Here is a 17,832-nt window from a genome sequence, read left to right as displayed (position 1 = left end):
TCGAACTTAAGTTGTCTATTTGTTATTCTATAGTTATAGCAATTGGAGCTATCTTTTCTCAGTGGCTTGTCTTTTCACTTTGATTAAAATGTCTTCGTTGTATAGAAATTTAAAAATTGTTAGTTTATTCCGTTACGATTATGCTTTTTTTTTAAATTTAAAAATCTTTTCCCATTATTCCAGTGAATAACTCAAAATTTAGTAGCTTAATAACACTTATTATATTTTATGGTTTCTGTGTGTTAGGAATTCAGACAGGGTATAGCAGAGTTTCCTTTTCTGCTCCATATGCCTCAGATGGAGTGACTGAAGTCTGGCAGCCATAGGCTGGAATAATCTGGAGATTATTTTTAATAATCTTTGCTCATGTCTTGTGGTTGATGCTGGTTGTTGGCTGGGGTCTCAGCATGGCTGCCAGCCAGAAATCCTATACACTTAACTTTTTTTGTTGATTAGAAACTAAAGGACAAAAACAAACAAACAAAAAACTAAAGGACAATATTAAATAAAAATGGTAACAACAGACATTTAGTTTTTTCTTGATCCTATTGGGAATACTTCTTTATTTTAGTTATTTGTTACTATCAATAATATGTTGTTGTGTTAAAAAAAAACTTTTCTATTGTTCAACTAAGTTGGATAAGAGTTGTTTTTTTTTAAAGATTTTATTTATTCATGAGAGACAGAGACACAGGAAGAGGGAGGAGAAGCAGGCTCCATGCAGGAGCCCCATGTGGGACTTGACCCCGGGACTCTGGGACCACACCCTGAGCAGAAGGCAGGCGCTCAACCACTGAGCCACCAGGCATCCCTGGATAAGAGTTTTAATCACAATTTATATTTGAATTTTACAGAATACATTTTTTTTTTTGCATTCTTGAGAAGATACTGTAATTTTCTCCTTTTAATTCACTAATGGGGGATTCCTGGGTGGCGCAGCGGTTTAGCGCCTGCCTTTGGCCCAGGGCGCGATCCTGGAGACCCGGGATCGAGTCCCACGTTGGGCTTCCGATGCATGGAGCCTGCTTCTCCCTCTGCCTGTGTCTCTGCCTCTCTCTCTCTCTGTGACTATCATAAATAATAAAATAAAAAAAAAATTAAAAAAAAAATAATTCACTAATAGTGTGACTAACATTAATAGCTTTTCAGAAATAGACCTGTCTTTGTATTCTCTGAATAGAAACTGCTTAGAGACACTATGTGGCTCAGTCATTTAAGAATCAGACTCTTAATTACGGCTCAGGTGATGATCTCAGGGCCAGGGATCAAGCTCCACAACAGACTGCAGGAGGTGTGGAATCTGCTAAGATTTTCTCTCTCCTGATTCTCTCTCTCCCTTTCCCTCTGAGCACCCCGATGCACCTCCCCTTTCTGCATGCTTGTGCACACTCTCTCTTTCTCAAATAAATAAATCTTTAGAAAAAGTGCTTAGTCATGATTTATTAATAGTATTTTAGTATTCTGCTAGATTTGATTTACCAGTTTATTTAGGATTTTGCAACTGAAATTGGTTTGGTTTTACTTTCAAAATTAATCTAGCTTCATAAAATGAGTCTTTCCCTCTTTATCTTCTCTCTTTTCCATAATAAATAAATAAATACTTAATCTAAAAGAAAATAGGTCGAGAGGGAAAAGAAAAAATACTAATAAAAAAACATGATAGATTTATACAGTGTTATTAATAATTATATTTAACGTACATAATCTAAATACTTGAATTAAGAGAAAAATTGTCAAATTGGACAAAAATGCAAGTGCCAACTATATGCTATTTAAAAGAAAAACCCATTTTAAATATAAAGACATAGAATAAAGTAAAAGAATATAAAAGATATACTCTACAAATAAAAGAAAGTTGGATTAATTTCATTAATTTCAGACTAAGTAGATATCAAAGTAAGATATATTATCAAGTCTACAGAAATTAATAACAAGGGGCTCCTTCCATCAAGAATTATGAAGACAAAAATACTAAAATCACAGGCATCTAAAAAAAGTAACAAAATAAAATGAAAAACTTTATGTGAAATTTGAAATCTTATATAAAACACATAATTTCCTAGATAAACATAAAGTATCAAAATTGCTTCAGGATTTTTATAAACCTTAGTAAATGAATAATCAAGAAAGAAACAGCATCTGCAATTAAAATTACCTTCCCCTAAGTAAGAAAAAAATAATCTTTAAGGAATGATTATATTTTATATAGACTTTCTCAGTTTTGGAGCTATTACTTCATTGTGTTTTGGTTTCTCTTGTTGCTGAGGAATGGTCTGTCAGTATTCCTTATGAGATAACATGTCTTTCTCTCTTTGACATTTTTTGTGATTTCTTTTTATCCTACCCTAAAGTTCCACATCTAGGTGACGGGTCTAGATGTGAATATATTTTTATTTGTCCTTCTTTGGACACAAAATATACTTTGAATCTGAGAAATGAATTATTTCCTTAATTCTAACAAACACTCACTTGTTGATTCTTAAAATATTGCTTCTTTATTATTTCCTCCACTTCTTTTAGGACCTATGTTGGGTCTTTGTAGTATCTCCTACCAGTCTCTTAACTGTTTTTTTTTTTTTTACTAAGTTTATTGATACATAATTCATCTATAAAATGTACCCTTTTAAAAGTAAATATATGATACAAATCAGTGACTTTTAATATATATTCACAGAATTGTATAACCATCACCACTATGTAAAACTAGGACTTCATGAAGAAATCCCATATATAAACTAGAGGTTACTCTCTACTTGCCACTTCTCTGACCTCTAGAAACCAGTAATTTACAGGTTTCCCACTCTTATGGGCCCTAGAAACTAGTAATTTACTATCCTGGAAATTTCATATAAATGGAACCTTACAATATGTGGTAAAGTTGGTTTTTCTGTCCTTCCCATTTTGTGATTGGTTCTTTCATGTAACATAATGTTTTCTTTTAGGTTCACTCATGTCGTAGCATGTATTAGTACTTCCTTTCATGTTATTGCTGAATCATCTTTCATTGCAGGGGTATGCCACATTTTGTTTATCCATTTATCAGGGATGGACATTTGAATAATTATGAATATTAAACACTTAAGAAAAATGCTGCTATGACCATTCATGAACAAAACACATGTCCATTTTTTTTAAGATTTTATTTATTCATGAGAGACAGAGAGAGAGAGAGAGAGAGAGAGAGAGAGGCAGAGACACAGGCAGAGAGAGAAGCAGGGAGCAGGGAGCCCAATCTGGGAGCCCAATCTGGGACTCAATCCTGGGACTCCAGGATCATACCCTGGGCTGAAGGCAGGCGCTAAACAGCGGAACCACCCAGGGATCCCCCACATATCGATTTTTATGTGATATATGTTTTCAGTTCTCTTGGGTATATACTAGGAGAGGAATTACTGGGTGACTAGGTAACTCAGTTTAACTGATTGCAGAACTGTTACATATTTTTCAAAGTGGCTGTAACATTATATAATGCAGTTTTCAAAGGCTCCAGTTTCTCCATATCTTCATCAATACTTGTTATTTTCTCTCTTTTTCACTTTAGCTATTTTACGGGGTCTGAAGTGTATCTTACTGTGTTTTGGATTTGCATTTTCCCAATGGCTGGTGATGTTGAGCATCTTTTAATGTGTTTATCATTCATTTCTATATCTTCTTTAGATAATTTTTTTTTTTTATAAATGAAAGAGAGATTTTTTTTTAATTTTTTTTTAAATTTATTTATGATAGTCACAGAGAGATAGAGAGAGAGGCAGAGACACAGGCAGAGGGAGAAGCAGGCTCCATGCACCGGGAGCCCGATGTGGGATTCGATCCCGGGTCTCCAGGATCGCGCCCTGGGCCAAAGGCAGGCGCCAAACCGCTGCGCCACCCAGGGATCCCCTAGATAAATTTTTATTAAAATCCTTTGCTCATTTAAAAATGTAATTGATTTTCAACAAATTGAGTTTTAAAGGCTTTTAATAAATATATTTTTATATAATTTCATTTTTTTAAGATTTTATTTATTTTAGAGTGAGAGAGTGGACGGTGGGGGATGGGAAGGACAGAAAGAGAGGGAGAGAGACTCTTAAGCAGATTCCACACTAAGTGTAGAGCCTGACACGGGGCTCCATTCATAAACCTGAGATTATGACCTGAGCTGAAACCGAGAGTTGGATGCATAACTGCACCACCCAGGCGCCCAAGGGGTAGTAAATTCAAATTCTAGAACTTTTGGGGTCCCTGGGTGGCTCAGTCGGCTGAGTGTCTTACTGTCAGTTTTGGTTCAGGTCATGATCTCAGGGTGGTGGGATTGAGCCCTATATCTGGGCTCTGGGGCTGGGTGGAGAGTCTGTTTGGGATTCTCTCCACCTTCTCTCTGTGCCCCTCCCCTTGCTCTCTGTCTCTCTTTCTCAAATAAAATAAAATAACGAAAATCTTTAAATTTCAGAACTTTTTGGAGCTCTGTGTTAGGAACCAGAGATAGAGACTAAATACTTTTTTATTATACCACAAGCATCTGTTATATATGAGACATAATCATTGCTTTTATGAAAATTGGTATCTAGTAAAGGAAACAATAAAAAGATCCCAATCATTTGAGATAAGTTAATTAGTGAAAGAGATATGCACAGTATCTGATGGGGTATTAAGATCAGCACTTATCCAGGCTGCAGGGAGTGCTAAAAGTTGGCATTGGGGTTGGAGGGCAGATGCCAGAGGTTAGAAAAGGGCTTCTGATAGAAGTTGCTTTTCTCTAGACAAAAGGAGAGAAGGCAGAGAGAGAAGGGTAAAAAGTGTCCTGGGGCTAGAAATGACAGGAAAAGGTAATTCAAAATGAGATCACTTTCCCCTCAGGGTGATATATTAGAGAGCCTTTCATTTTTTTTTTTTTAATTTTTTTATGATAGGCACACAGTGAGAGAGAGAGGCAGAGACACAGGCAGAGGGAGAAGCAGGCTCCATGCACCGGGAGCCCGACGTGGGATTCGATCCCGGGTCTCCAGGATCGCGCCCTGGGCCAAAGGCAGGCGCCAAACCGCTGCGCCACCCAGGGATCCCTTAGAGAGCCTTTCAAATCAAGTATTAGTCTACTTTTTTATCCCTTGCACTCAACTATACAGTGAAATCACATTTAAAACACTGGAATGATATTGTCCATATTCTTTTTTTTTTTTTTTTTAAGATTTTATTTATTTATTCACAAGAGAGAGAGAGATGTGCAGACACATAGGGGGAGAAGCAGATTCCCTACTGAACAGGGAGCCTGATGCAGGACTCAATTCCAGGACCCTGGGATCATGACCTGAGTTGAATGTAGATGCTTAACCAACCCAGGCACCCAGGTGTCCCAAAAATATAGTTTTTACCATGAGAAATTTTAAGGTTTTTTTTAAACATGTTTTTGTTTTAAAAAATTCTCAATCTACTAACTTTAAAAAGGAAGCAAACATTTGCATCTTTTTATGCTATTTCCTCTTAACGTGAGAAAACTTGCTGATTAAATGGATAATTACATAAGTTTAGCACTAAATCTGTTTTTGTGTAGTAAACTTCTTTACCTGTTTTGTTTAGGTATATGATAAGAAAAGGGAGAACACAGCCTGCACATTTTGCTGTATGTTGGTTATTCTTGGGTTGCTGCAAAAACAATCATTATTTCATCCTGAATAGCTCACTTCACAGTTTACTTAGAAACTAAAGGCAGCTATTCTCTTTGAAATGTTCCAGCTTTTATGCTTATTTAATTCACTAGCAGTTTGAGAATAAAAATCTTTTTAAAAAATTTTTTTATTTACTTATTCATGAGAGACACAGAGAGGCAGAGACATAGGTAGAGGGAGAAGCAGGCTCCCTGTGGGGAGCCCGATGTGGGATTCAATCCCAGGACCCTGGGAACATGACCTGAGCCGAAGACAGACACTCAAACGCTGAACCATCCAGGTGCCCCCAAAATAAGAATCATTTTTAAATTTAAATCTTTATGCATTGTTTTGAGAACAGACTGGGTAGCATTAATATGTAATACTGTATATCACTGTGATAATATCACAAATATCGATTGAAATTTAAATCAAGGCATGATTTGTTCTGGAGTATTCGGCATACATTAATTGTTACTTGATAAATGCTGCCTGTGCATCACTAGGTAGAGCAGAGATCATGCCAAATAATGTGAGAGCGTAGGTCATAGAAAACCTAACACAAGGAAAAGAATAGTAAATGGTATGATAAAATTCATTCGCTATGGCAGTGGTGAACTAAAATTATATATAATAAAACTTATTCAAGTGATTAAACTTATTAACAACTCTTCATGATCTTGTCCTCTTCTCCCAGTAAATTCAGTTTTTTTTGCTTGTTTGTTTGTTTGTTTCAAATTCTCTTAAGGATCACATTCTTCAGAAACTCACAAATGTTCTTTTCACCATCTTTTTTAGCATGAATTTAAGCTGCTGATTATGTCCGGTTAACTAGCTTGATGATCAGTATCTTATATTCCTAGAACTTTAAAGAAAAATGTTGCTTATTCAGACCAGAGTATTCCATATCTTTGCTATTGAAAGAGTCAAACTAGCATTGCCTTTAAAGCTCCAAATGAGACTTCTAAAGTTTTTTTTAAAGCTTTTCAACCTGCATGAAGAAGTCAATGAGCATGCAGATATTATATGCTTTACTTCCTCAAGCTGTAATCCATTTGTTAGTTTCTTTTGAAATGCTTCAAGCTGTTTTAATATCCGCCTTTTTTTTCTGATTATTTGACAATTGCCAGTTTTTGTTGAAATGTTAAAACAATATGCCTCTTTATGGATACCAACTGTTCATTAAATAGGCAACACATTTGATAGTGAGGAGGAAGAAAATTCACAGGCAGTGCAAGGATTTGTACTGATATTGGTTAGCATTATACAATAGATCCATACAACATGGAGATGTGTTTTCTGCCTCAAAATAGTTTTGATCTTATATCATTTACATAAAGTATAATTTATTTTGTCACTCCTAATCAGAACTCATAATAGATGAGAATCTTTAAAAATTCATTGTGAACTAAACTTTACAACAAAATGATAAGTAACTCAAAGAAGGGGCAGAGGATTCGAACATTTCTCCAAAGAAGATGTACAAATGGCAATAAGCACATGACAAAGTGCTCAGTATCATTAGCCATCAGGAAATGCAGAGCAAAACCATAGACCCACTGGGATGAGTATTAAAAAAATGGAAAATAACAATTGTTGGCAAAGGTATGAAAACTTGGGTATCTCATATACTACTTGTGGGAATGTAAAGTGCTACACCCATGTTGGAAAACAGTTTGGCGGTTACTCAATAAGTTAAATATAGAATTACCATACGACTCAAAATTCCTGTTCTTAGGTATATATATCTAAGAGAACTGAAACTTTACGTCCACACAAAAATTTGTATATGAATGTTTATAGTGTTATTCATAAGGGCCAAAAGGTGGAAACAACTAAATGTCTATTAACCAATGGTTGGATAAGATGTGCATATAATTGAATATTATTCATCTGTTTAAAAGAGAATGAAATACTAATATATGCTATAGTATGGATGAGCCTTGAAAACAGTTTACTAAGTGAAAGAAGCCACACAGAAAACATCACATACTATGATTCCCTATATGTGAAAGTGTCCAGAATAGGCAAATTCACGGAGACGGAAAATAAATTAGGGATTGTTAGGGGCGGGGAGGGAGAGTCTGGAGGAGAATGGGCAATGACTACTTAATTGGCATGATTTTTCTCTTTGGGATGATGAAAGTGTTCTGGAATTAAATAGTTTCTCAACATTGTGAATATATTAAAACCACTGAATTGTACACTTTAAAATTGTGAATTTTATGTAATGGTGTATTTTATCTCAATTTTAAAATCCATTTTGATTTCTAACATATTTTGGGGAGGGATGCCTGAAATAGGTAGAGTACTTCTCTGGAATGTTCCACATCTTTTCCTAGAAGTAAAGTTATATGTGACATTCTTGAACTCTATTTAGCTGCTGAAATGCTCTTAAGTATTATGCCATTGGCCGGTCTCTGAGGAATGTTAAAGAAATAGCTGTTCAAAACCGATTACTTTGTTTATTGCTAGAATCTTTTTGACAACTCCATAGAAAGACTTTCCTCAGGTCTCAGCAAGCTTTCTTCCTTCAAAAAAATGATTTAACTTTATGAGTACTGTGAATAATATAAATCAACAAAAGCTGCATATGGCAGTCACTTCTTCGCATTGATTATCAGGAAACCTATCTTGGGTTGCCCCTATTACAAGGGTTACAGGGCTTTGTGGCATGCATTTTCTTTTAAAGATTTTATTTATTTATTTATTCGTGAGAGACACGCAGAGAGAGAGAAAGAGGCAGAGACATAGGCAGAGAGAGAAGCAGGCTCCATGCAGGGAGCGGGACTTGATCCATGCATGTGGGACTTGATCCTGAGACTCCAGAATCATGTCTTGAGCCAAAGGCAGATGCTCAACTGCTGAGCCACCCAGGCATCCCATGGCATGCATTTTGAAACTAACTTTATTCTTGGCCTAATGTTATTTTTTTTGCTCTCAATTTCTAATTTTAATTTGTGTATTATGTACCTAAATGTATTACTTCATATCTTATTTTAGAACAGGACAGAGTATAAAAATACACAAGGAATTGAGGCACCTGGGTGGCATAGTTGGTTGAGCGCCTGACTCTTGGTTTTGGCTCAGGTTGTGACCTCTGGGTTGTGAGATCGAGCTCTGAGCTGGGCTTCGAGCTCAGCATGGAGTCTGCCTGGGAACTCTCTCTGGCCCTTCCTACTGCATGCAAGTATAAGCACGCACACACACATGCTCTCTTGCTCAAATAAATAAATCTAAAAAAATATACAAGAAATAAAGAGTCTTAGAGGGAAAAAGCTTAAAATGCAAATGTGTATGAGTAACATAACTAAATTAATTTACACTAATATGTAATCACTTGTCTTTATAGTGTTCAGATTTTTATATAACTATTTAATTCTTGTGGCGTTTTTATTTAAATTCCAATTAGTTAACATACAGTGTAATAGTAATATTAGTTTCAAGTGTACAATATAGTGATTCAACACTCCCGTACAACACCCGATGTTGATCACAAGTGTATTCCTTAATCCCCATCACCTGTTAATAACTGTCTAATTCGTAACTTTGTTTAGGAGGCAGGGAAACATTGTAGAAAGTAATTAATAAGCAGAGAGAACGGAACTCTGGAAATGATGGTTTGTGTAAATAATTGATATGCCAATTGCTTTCTGTTTTGAGTAAAGTGATGAGTGGAGAAGAGATGGTGCTGGAAATCCAAAAGTGGAAATGGGTCAATACAGTGGAGGGAAAAAGGAAAATACAGTGGAGATGCTTTTAAAAATTGCTAGCTTTACTCTTTATCTAATGTTGATCCTATTTAAGCCCTAGTGTGCATAATCAAATAAAAGCTGTGTATGGCATTATTTTTACACTGTGCAGCTGCATGTGTATAGCTTAGAAGGACATTGCTGTCACATCATAAAATACATCAACATTGCTTTGCATAATCTTTTTAACATGACAGCCTTTATTAAGTAATACTGTTTCTAAGGGATTTTTAACCTAATTATATATATATATAATATTTTACCCCTATGATTTTCAATATAGTTTCCTTATAACCCTTAAATTAATTACATGTCTTATATTTATTATCTTTGCATTTCTAGCAGCAAGGACACATTTATGCATTTATTAGATGCTTAGTAATCATTGATTTTGCTTCTGTAATTTTCTCCATCATCATTCTTTTTTTTTTTCTCTACATCATCTCATCAGCATATATACATGCTGTTCTGTTCCCTCATTTTAATACAAAAATATTTCAAGACCCTACATCCCCTTTTAGCTATAGTACCATTTCTGTACAGTCCTTTAGAGTGAAACTCCTTCAAAGAGTTGTCCATGTATGCCACCTCTACAGCCTCATCACACTTTCTTTGCTTTACTTATCCTATTCATGCCTTTGTCTTTAGCATTCCACTGAGAACAATCTTGTCATGGGCACCAGTGAATTTACCTCACTAAATCCAATGGCCATTTCTTAGCCCTCAGGTTAAGTATTGTCCAGCAACATTTTGTCACAGTTGACCATGTCCTCTCTCCTGAAACATTTTATTTGGATACTTAACTTTGCCAAAGCCAAATTCTTTTTTTTTTTTTTTTAAGATTTTATTTATTTATTCATGAGAGAGAGAGAGAGAGAGAGAGAGAGAGAGAGAGAGAGAGAGGCAGAGACCCAGGCAGAGGGAGAAGCAGGCTCCATGCAGGGAGCCCGATGTGAGACTCGAGCCCAGGTCTCCAGGATCAGGCCCTGGGCTGAAGACAGTGCTAAACCACTGAGCCACCCGGGCTGCCCTAAAAACAAATTCTTAATACTGACATCACAACCACCACCAAACCTATTTCTACCCATTGTCCTCTATCTCAGTGTGTGACAGCTTATTCACCCAATTGATCCGATGAAAATCTTGGAGTCATTCTGGACTCTGATGCTTTTTTCTCTTAATCCACCAGCAAGCCAATATCTAACCACTTCTACCATTGACATGGCTACCATGACAGTCCCCTCATTTCCGCCTGAATTACTACAGTTCTCTAAACTGGTCTCACTGTTTGATTAATCTCTTCCTTTTCTATTCCCAGGATTATTCTGTATACAGTAACAAGGGTGTTTGTTTTTAATCAGATCACATCACTCGTTATGAAATCATCCCTATGGCTTTCAGCACAGCTGAAATGATATCCATCTATTACTGTTGCTTTCCAAGTCCTCTGTGATCTGTGCCTAGTTCTTCTACCACTGACTTCTAACTTATTGTGCACCAATACTGTACCTTCTCGTCATTTTTTCAAAACACCTAAGCCTTTCCACCTTGGGGCATTGGCACTTGATATTCTACCTGAAACATTCGTTCTTGCTTCATTATGATCTCTGGGCAGTAATCTTCTCAGACGGGCCTTTCTTGCTATCACTGCATCTCCTTACCCTTCATTGTAGTACTTTTCACTATGAGAAAGGCTATAATTTTTGTACTTTTTGGTTGTTTGTAGGCCTGCACAATTCCTGTATAGGTTCTGTGAAGACAGAGACTTTGTCTTCACTGCCATATTTCATTTTTCACTGCCATATTTCCAGGTCTAGCACAGTGCCTGCCACATAGAAAACTCTTGATTAATAGTTAATAAATGAACAAATGAATCCCTTGATTTGATTAATGTTTTAATGTGTGTATTAGTGAAAGAAAAATTTAAGGTTGGTTTGTGATTTATGTAAGATTTTCACTTGTTAATTTTTTTTTTATTCTGGTGAAATATATATAACATTAAATTTAATATTTTAGCCACGTTTAGAATATGGTTCAGTGGGGACGCCTCAGTGGCTCAGCTGTTGAGCATCTGCCTTTGGCCCAGGGCATGAATCCTGGAGTCCAGGGATCGAGTCCCGCATTAGGCTCCCTGCATGGAGCCTCCTTCTACCTCTGCCTGTGTCTGTGCCCCTCTGTCTTTCTGTGTGTGTCTCATGAGTGAATAAATAAAATCTTAAAAAAAAAAAAGAATATAGTTCAGTGGTATTGAGTATATTTACACTGTTGTACAGCCATCACCACCATCCATCTTCAGAACTCCACATCTTCCATAATTGAAACTCTGTACCCATTAAACAAGAACTTCCCATTCTCCCCTCCTCCAGCCCCTGGCAAATCACCATTCTACTTACTGTTTTATGAATTTGACTATTCATGTACCTCTCATAATAAGTGCCTTACATCACAATATGTTAAGAATCATACTGAGTTTGTCCTGTTGTGACTGGCTGGCTTAGTCCTGTTTGGACTGTTATAACAAAATACCATAGACTCGGTGGCTTATAAACAATAGAAATTTGTTTCTCACGGTTTGGGAAGTTGGGACATCCAAGATAAAGGTGTGGACAGATTTGGTGTGTGGTTAGGGCCTGCTTCCTGGTTCATAGATGGCTGTCTTTTTGCTATAACTTCACATGGTGGAAGGGACAAGGAAGTTCTTTGGGGTCTCTTATTTTATAAGGGCACTAATTCAATTCAGGAGTGTTCTGTTCTCATGACCCAATCACCCTCAAATCCCACTTTCAAGTGTCATCACACTAGGGATTAGATTTCAACATATGAATTATGGCAGGGTGGAAGAGGACACAACCGTTCAGTCTGTAGCACCAGTTTATTTCATTTAGTATAATGTCTTTAGGATTCATCTAGATTCTTGCTGTTAAATGTTTTTAAGTTGAAATTTTTTTCACTAAGTACATAGCAATTAATTATATCAGTGCCTTATACTTCTCTTTCATCTATGTACCTCTAAAAACTTTATAAGCATAATTAACTAAACTTCACAACCTCAGTGTAAAGTAGATAATTATGGTATCGCAAACTGAAGTTCTAAGAGATTGCCTAAGGTGTATAATAAGTATATGCCAAAATTCTTTTTTTTTTTTAAAGATTTATTTATGTATTCATGATAGACACAGAGAGAGAAAGAGAGGCAGAGACACAGGAGGAGGGAGAAGCAGGCTCCATGCTGGGAGCCCAACGTGGGACTCGATCCTGGGACTCCAGGATTGCGCCCTGGGCCAAAGGCAGGCGCTAAACTGCTGAGCCACCTGGGGATCCCCATTATATGCCAGATTTCTGAATGAGGACCAGGGTTATGTAATTTATTATTGAAAGCTTTAGACCAGATTTCTTGTTTATGATGAAATCATTCAAGGGTTCTAAGAAAAAATAGTGATAATAATTATTTAATATTCATGACAACATTCTTTTTTTTTTTTTTTTAATTAATTTTTATTGGTGTTCAATTTACCAACATACAGAAAAACACCCAGTGCTCATCCCGTCAAGTGTCCACCTCAGTGCCCGTCACCCATTCCCCTCCAACACCCGCCCTCCTCCCCCCTTCCACCACCCCTAGTTCGTTTCCCCGAGTTAGGAGTCTTTATGTTCTGTCTCCCTTCCTGATATTTCCCAACATTTCTTCTCCCTTCCTTTATATTCCCTTTCACTATTATTTATATTCCCCAAATGAATGAGAACATACACTGCTTGTCCTTCTCCGATTGACTTATTTCACTCAGCATTCTTTTTTTTTTAAAAGATTTTATTTATTTATGAGAGACACAGAGAGAGATAGAGAGGCAGAGACACAGGTAGAGGGAGAAGCAGGCTCCACGCAGGGAGCCCGATGCAAGACTCGATCCCAAGACCGAAGGATCATGCCCTGGGCCAAAGGCAGGCGCTAAACCGCTGAGCCACCCCAGCATCCCCACAAAGTTCTTTTAATAGAAAAGGAAACAATATATATTATCTGAAACCTAGTTTTTTTTATTAGTAATGGCAAATTTAGTTATTGGATCTAACAATTTTTTTTTGCCTTCATCTTGTTACATTGTTTAATTGCCTCATGAGTCTTAATAGCCATAGTGTAAATTGGATATTTGAAGTTGGACTGGAATAGTTTCATTTCGATCTTGTTTTTTAACTATTTATTTATTTACATTCATTCATTCATTCATGAGACACACAGATTGAGAGAGAGACAGGCAGAGACACAGGCAGAGGGAGAAGCAGATTCCATGCAGGGAGCACAACGTGGGACTTGATCCCTGGACCCTGGGACCACACCCCGAGCCAAAGGCAGACACTCAACCACTGAGCCACCTAGGTGCTCCCCCCCGCCGCCTTTTTTTAAGGCAGTCTTGTAAGTGGCAAATATTGATTGGTAGGACTAAGACTCTGATTTTGATAAAAACTAAAATTTCCCTGTAATTATATTCAGATAATGTGTTTAACTTAGTTAATAGTAATTCCTGTAGGCTTTACCTCTTTGTGTTGCTACAATTTGATTTGAATTTCCTAAAGAACATAGAGAAATAAAAGTACAGTCAAAACGGCATATAAGTTTTCTCAAATGAAACTCTTCATTATGTTACTTCACCCAAGTGATTAGTTCATTTTTGGATATTGTGTATATATTAACCCCAGGAATGTTTCAACACTGATTAACAGTACGACCCACTTTCTTCCTCTACTGGATGACCATTTATGGCATTAAGGCAGAAACCTATGAACTAGTAAGTAAAGATTTTGAGAAGTGCTAATTAGTTTTGAAAGAATAGGGTGGTAAAGTTGAGGAAACCATGCAACTTATATATACTCAAATTTTTTGAGGATAGTTCACCAAGTCTAATAGCTGGTTATACTTTGCATGGTTTCTATTTTCAGCAAAATTTTATGAAGTTACCATTGAGCTCTAGCTAAATTTCATGTAATAAGACTTATGTTAGTTGTTGAAAAATTTGGTGAGTTAACCTTTGGGGATTATGGCTTTTCTAGAGACGTTTCAATCATACGTAATAATAAGGATGAGCATTCCATATGAGGAAAATGATTCATTTGAAATCATTGACCATACAAGAAGTGCTTTTAAATTATCTTTGTTTATATTTGGTCTTACCTGATCTAGTAGTACAGACAATGAGTTGTTTAGTTGAAGAGAGTAGTAAGCTTGGAGAGGGTGACAAAAAGTTAAAATCCTGGTAATTCATTTCTTTAAGGCTTTAAAGAGATTATATATACTTTTTTGCTTTTGCTTTTGTTTAGCACTTAAGGAAGCTCTCCTAAGGGAGATCTCACTTTGTTCTAGGTTGTAATATGACAGAAGTTTTATTTTATTATTATTTTTTGAAGATTTACTTATAGAGAAAAAGAGAGAGCAGGAGGGGGGACAAAGGTAGAGGGGGAGAGAGAATCTCAAGCAGACTCCCAACTGAATATGGAGTCTGACCTGGGGCTTGATCTGAGGACTCTGAGATTGTGACCTGAGCTGAAATAAAGAGTTAGATGCTTAACCGAGTGAGCCATCCAGGCGCCCCAAGTTAGAAGTTTTAAAATGAAAACCTGTAATTTGCCTTATTCTTAGACTTCTGTTGGGAGGCTATAGAGTCATCTCTTTCTAACTTTCTGAGTTTGGGCTTCTGATTATTTCTAAAGGCAGGTATTGAATTAATCAACAGCAGGTTTTGAACTAAAGGCCTACTTACCCTACCAGAAAGCCTGATGAGGTCTTCAAAGCAAATAGTGCCAACAATATAGAACCTAGGTATGATGATGCTTTTTTGATAAAAAAAAATTATAAACGGTCAAAATAAAAATTGAAGGCTTTGAATTGGTGAATCTGTAGGACTCCTTATTTCTTTTAGTTCTGTAAGTTGTATGAACACTTTATTTCAGGTAGTCGGTCAGCTGTCAGTTTTAAGGGTAGGATGTTCCATTCCTTTTTATTAATTTCAGTGTATTTTAGCATGATTTAATGTGCTATCGCATGAGTAATTGGATGTACTGCCTTCATATTCTCTGTGAACATTAAGGAAAGAAGCACATCAGATATTTTACTATATACCCTGCTTAGACAAATAAGTTGAAATTGAGGACAGGAGGCATTCAGTGAGTATGATATACCAAAAATACGGCTTGGAATTGGAACCCATATCTATTAACACTCTCTATTTTACTTTCTTTTTCTCCTTTGGATGTCCTCCCCCATGAAAGCAGTAAAACAACTTTTAGCCTGGATACCAGTGTTTGTACAGATCAGGAGATGATTCTTACTTCTTTATTTGCATGTAAGATTGATGTCTATCCAGCTTGAGAAAGCTGCTTAACAAAGTTTACGTTTTATTGTTTATAATGTCTTATTTATTTATTTACTTATTCTTGAGAGACACAGAGAGAAAGGCAGAGACATAGGCAGAAGGAGAAGCAGGCTCCCTGCGGAGAGCCTGATGTGGGACTCGATCTCAGATCCTGGGATCAGGACCAGAGCCAAAGGCAGGGGCCCAACCGCTGAGTCATCCAGGCGTTCCTATAATGTCTTCTATTTCTATATTCACTTTAGACTGAGATAGCAGGGTTTTTTTCATATATACCATATTACATAATTAGTTAAAACTTTTGTCTTGCTATTAAAGTTTGCTCATCTGTTTTTCTTAAAACATTATAAGAAAGTGAAAACAGTTAATAGCAAAAGAGGCTCTTAAGAGAGATATGGGCTATCAAAGTTGTTAATAAAATAAATTTCTTTTTTTTCTATGTTCTATTGAGGCTTTAGTCTTAATGATAGATGTTCTACCCAGCAGAACAAATTAAAGCAAATTGAAACTTTTATTTTTCTTTTAAGATGTATTTATTTATTTGAGAGAGAGAGAGAGAGAGCACATGAGTGGAGAGGGGGACAGAGGCAAGAGAATCAGACTCCCACTGAGCTCAAAGCCTGATTCAGGGCTCTGTCTCATGACCCATGAGATCTTGATCTGAGCCAAAACCAAGAGTCCAACTCTCAACCAACTGAGTCACTCAGGTGTCCCTAAGGCAAATTGAAACTTTTTAATAGGCAGTATAAATGCAATCTGAAAAGGCTTAAAATTCAATTCTCAAAAACCCAAGACTTTCCCCATGTAAGTCTTAGGATACATTAAGGATGGTACAATAAATCTTTTTTTTTTTTCCCCACCAGACATAAACTTGAAAGTTATTCAAAGATAAAATAATTCCTTTCTAAATTTGGAGTGATTTTTCTAAAATGAACATACCATACCCAACACAGTTGAGGGTTTTTTTTCCCCACTTCTAAAAAAATAGAGAAAAACATTTTTGATATTTAGGAGAATCATTTACAGTTCGACCCTGGTGTGCTATCAGAATTGTTTAATTCTAATATGGTAGCCACTCTCTACCAGTGGCTATTTAAATCTAAATTAAAAATAATTAAAATTAATTAACGTTTAAAAGTCAGTTGCTTAATCATAGTAACCATATTAAAATTGCTTAATAGCAACATTTGGCTGTGAGTTGGATAGTGGACGGCTGATACTGAGCATTTCAATCATTGCAGAAAGTTACATTGCCTGACACTGGATAAAGTATTCCATTGGTGGTAGATTATGTTTTTACCAGTTTCCTCAGTAGTTTTCTAATATTTACAAGTATATTCTTCTTCCCTCCTAAAAAAAATATTGCTGATTAGGGTCTGATTTTTTTTTTAAGATTTTATTTATTTATTCATGAGAAAGAGGCAGAGACACACAAGGAGCGAAGAGAAGCAGGCTCCATGCAGGGAGCCCGATGCGGGACTCAATCCCAAGACCTTGGGATCACACCCTGAGCCAAAGGTAGACACTCAACCACTGAGCTACTCAAGCCTCCTGATTTTTTTTTTCTGTTGAATAATTTCCCTAATTAAAAATATTAATGGTCAGGATTTGAAATAGCTAGATGAGGGTAGAAGCATGTTTAGAATTTTAAGAAGTCTTTATTAAACCTTAAAAATGTATGCCAAAGTATATGTAGTTGTGAATCTTTAAAAAGAGAGTGGTAGAAACAGGCTTCCTATGTCTGCAGTCCAAGACTGCCAACACTGAAACAGCCTACAAGTAGCATGTGATTTGTAAGATTATTTTTTCTTTTCTTTAATTTTTTTTTTTAAGATTTATGTATTTATTTTAGACTGAGAGAGCAAGCATGGGGGGAAAGCCACAGAAGGAGAGGGAGAGAGAAATTTCAGTAGACTTTACTCCTGTCACAGGGCTCAATCCCATCATACTGAGACCACAATTTGAGCTGAAAACAAGAGTTAGATGTTCAACCCACTGCAGATGTTCCTGTGAGATTATTTTTCTTGTGTAATAGAAGTAGATTTATTAAATAATAAAAATATTTTTATTGTATAGCTACACCTCGAAAAGAACAAACAC

The 17,832-nt window shown here is 36.3% G+C and overlaps 1 protein-coding gene across 23 annotated transcripts in view; it reads left to right on the top strand.

Moving 5' to 3' along the window:
* BAZ2B (bromodomain adjacent to zinc finger domain 2B) overlaps positions 1 to 17,832 on the top strand; it is a 290,834-nt gene that overhangs the window by 48,878 nt on the left and 224,124 nt on the right. The gene's annotated exons all lie outside the window — the stretch shown is intronic.

This window comes from Vulpes vulpes, chromosome 3 (assembly GCF_048418805.1).
Source record: "Vulpes vulpes isolate BD-2025 chromosome 3, VulVul3, whole genome shotgun sequence".
Taxonomy (NCBI): domain Eukaryota; kingdom Metazoa; phylum Chordata; class Mammalia; order Carnivora; family Canidae; genus Vulpes; species Vulpes vulpes.
Note: the sequence above shows the minus strand (reverse complement) of the source record. Positions and strands in the feature narration are given on the sequence as shown.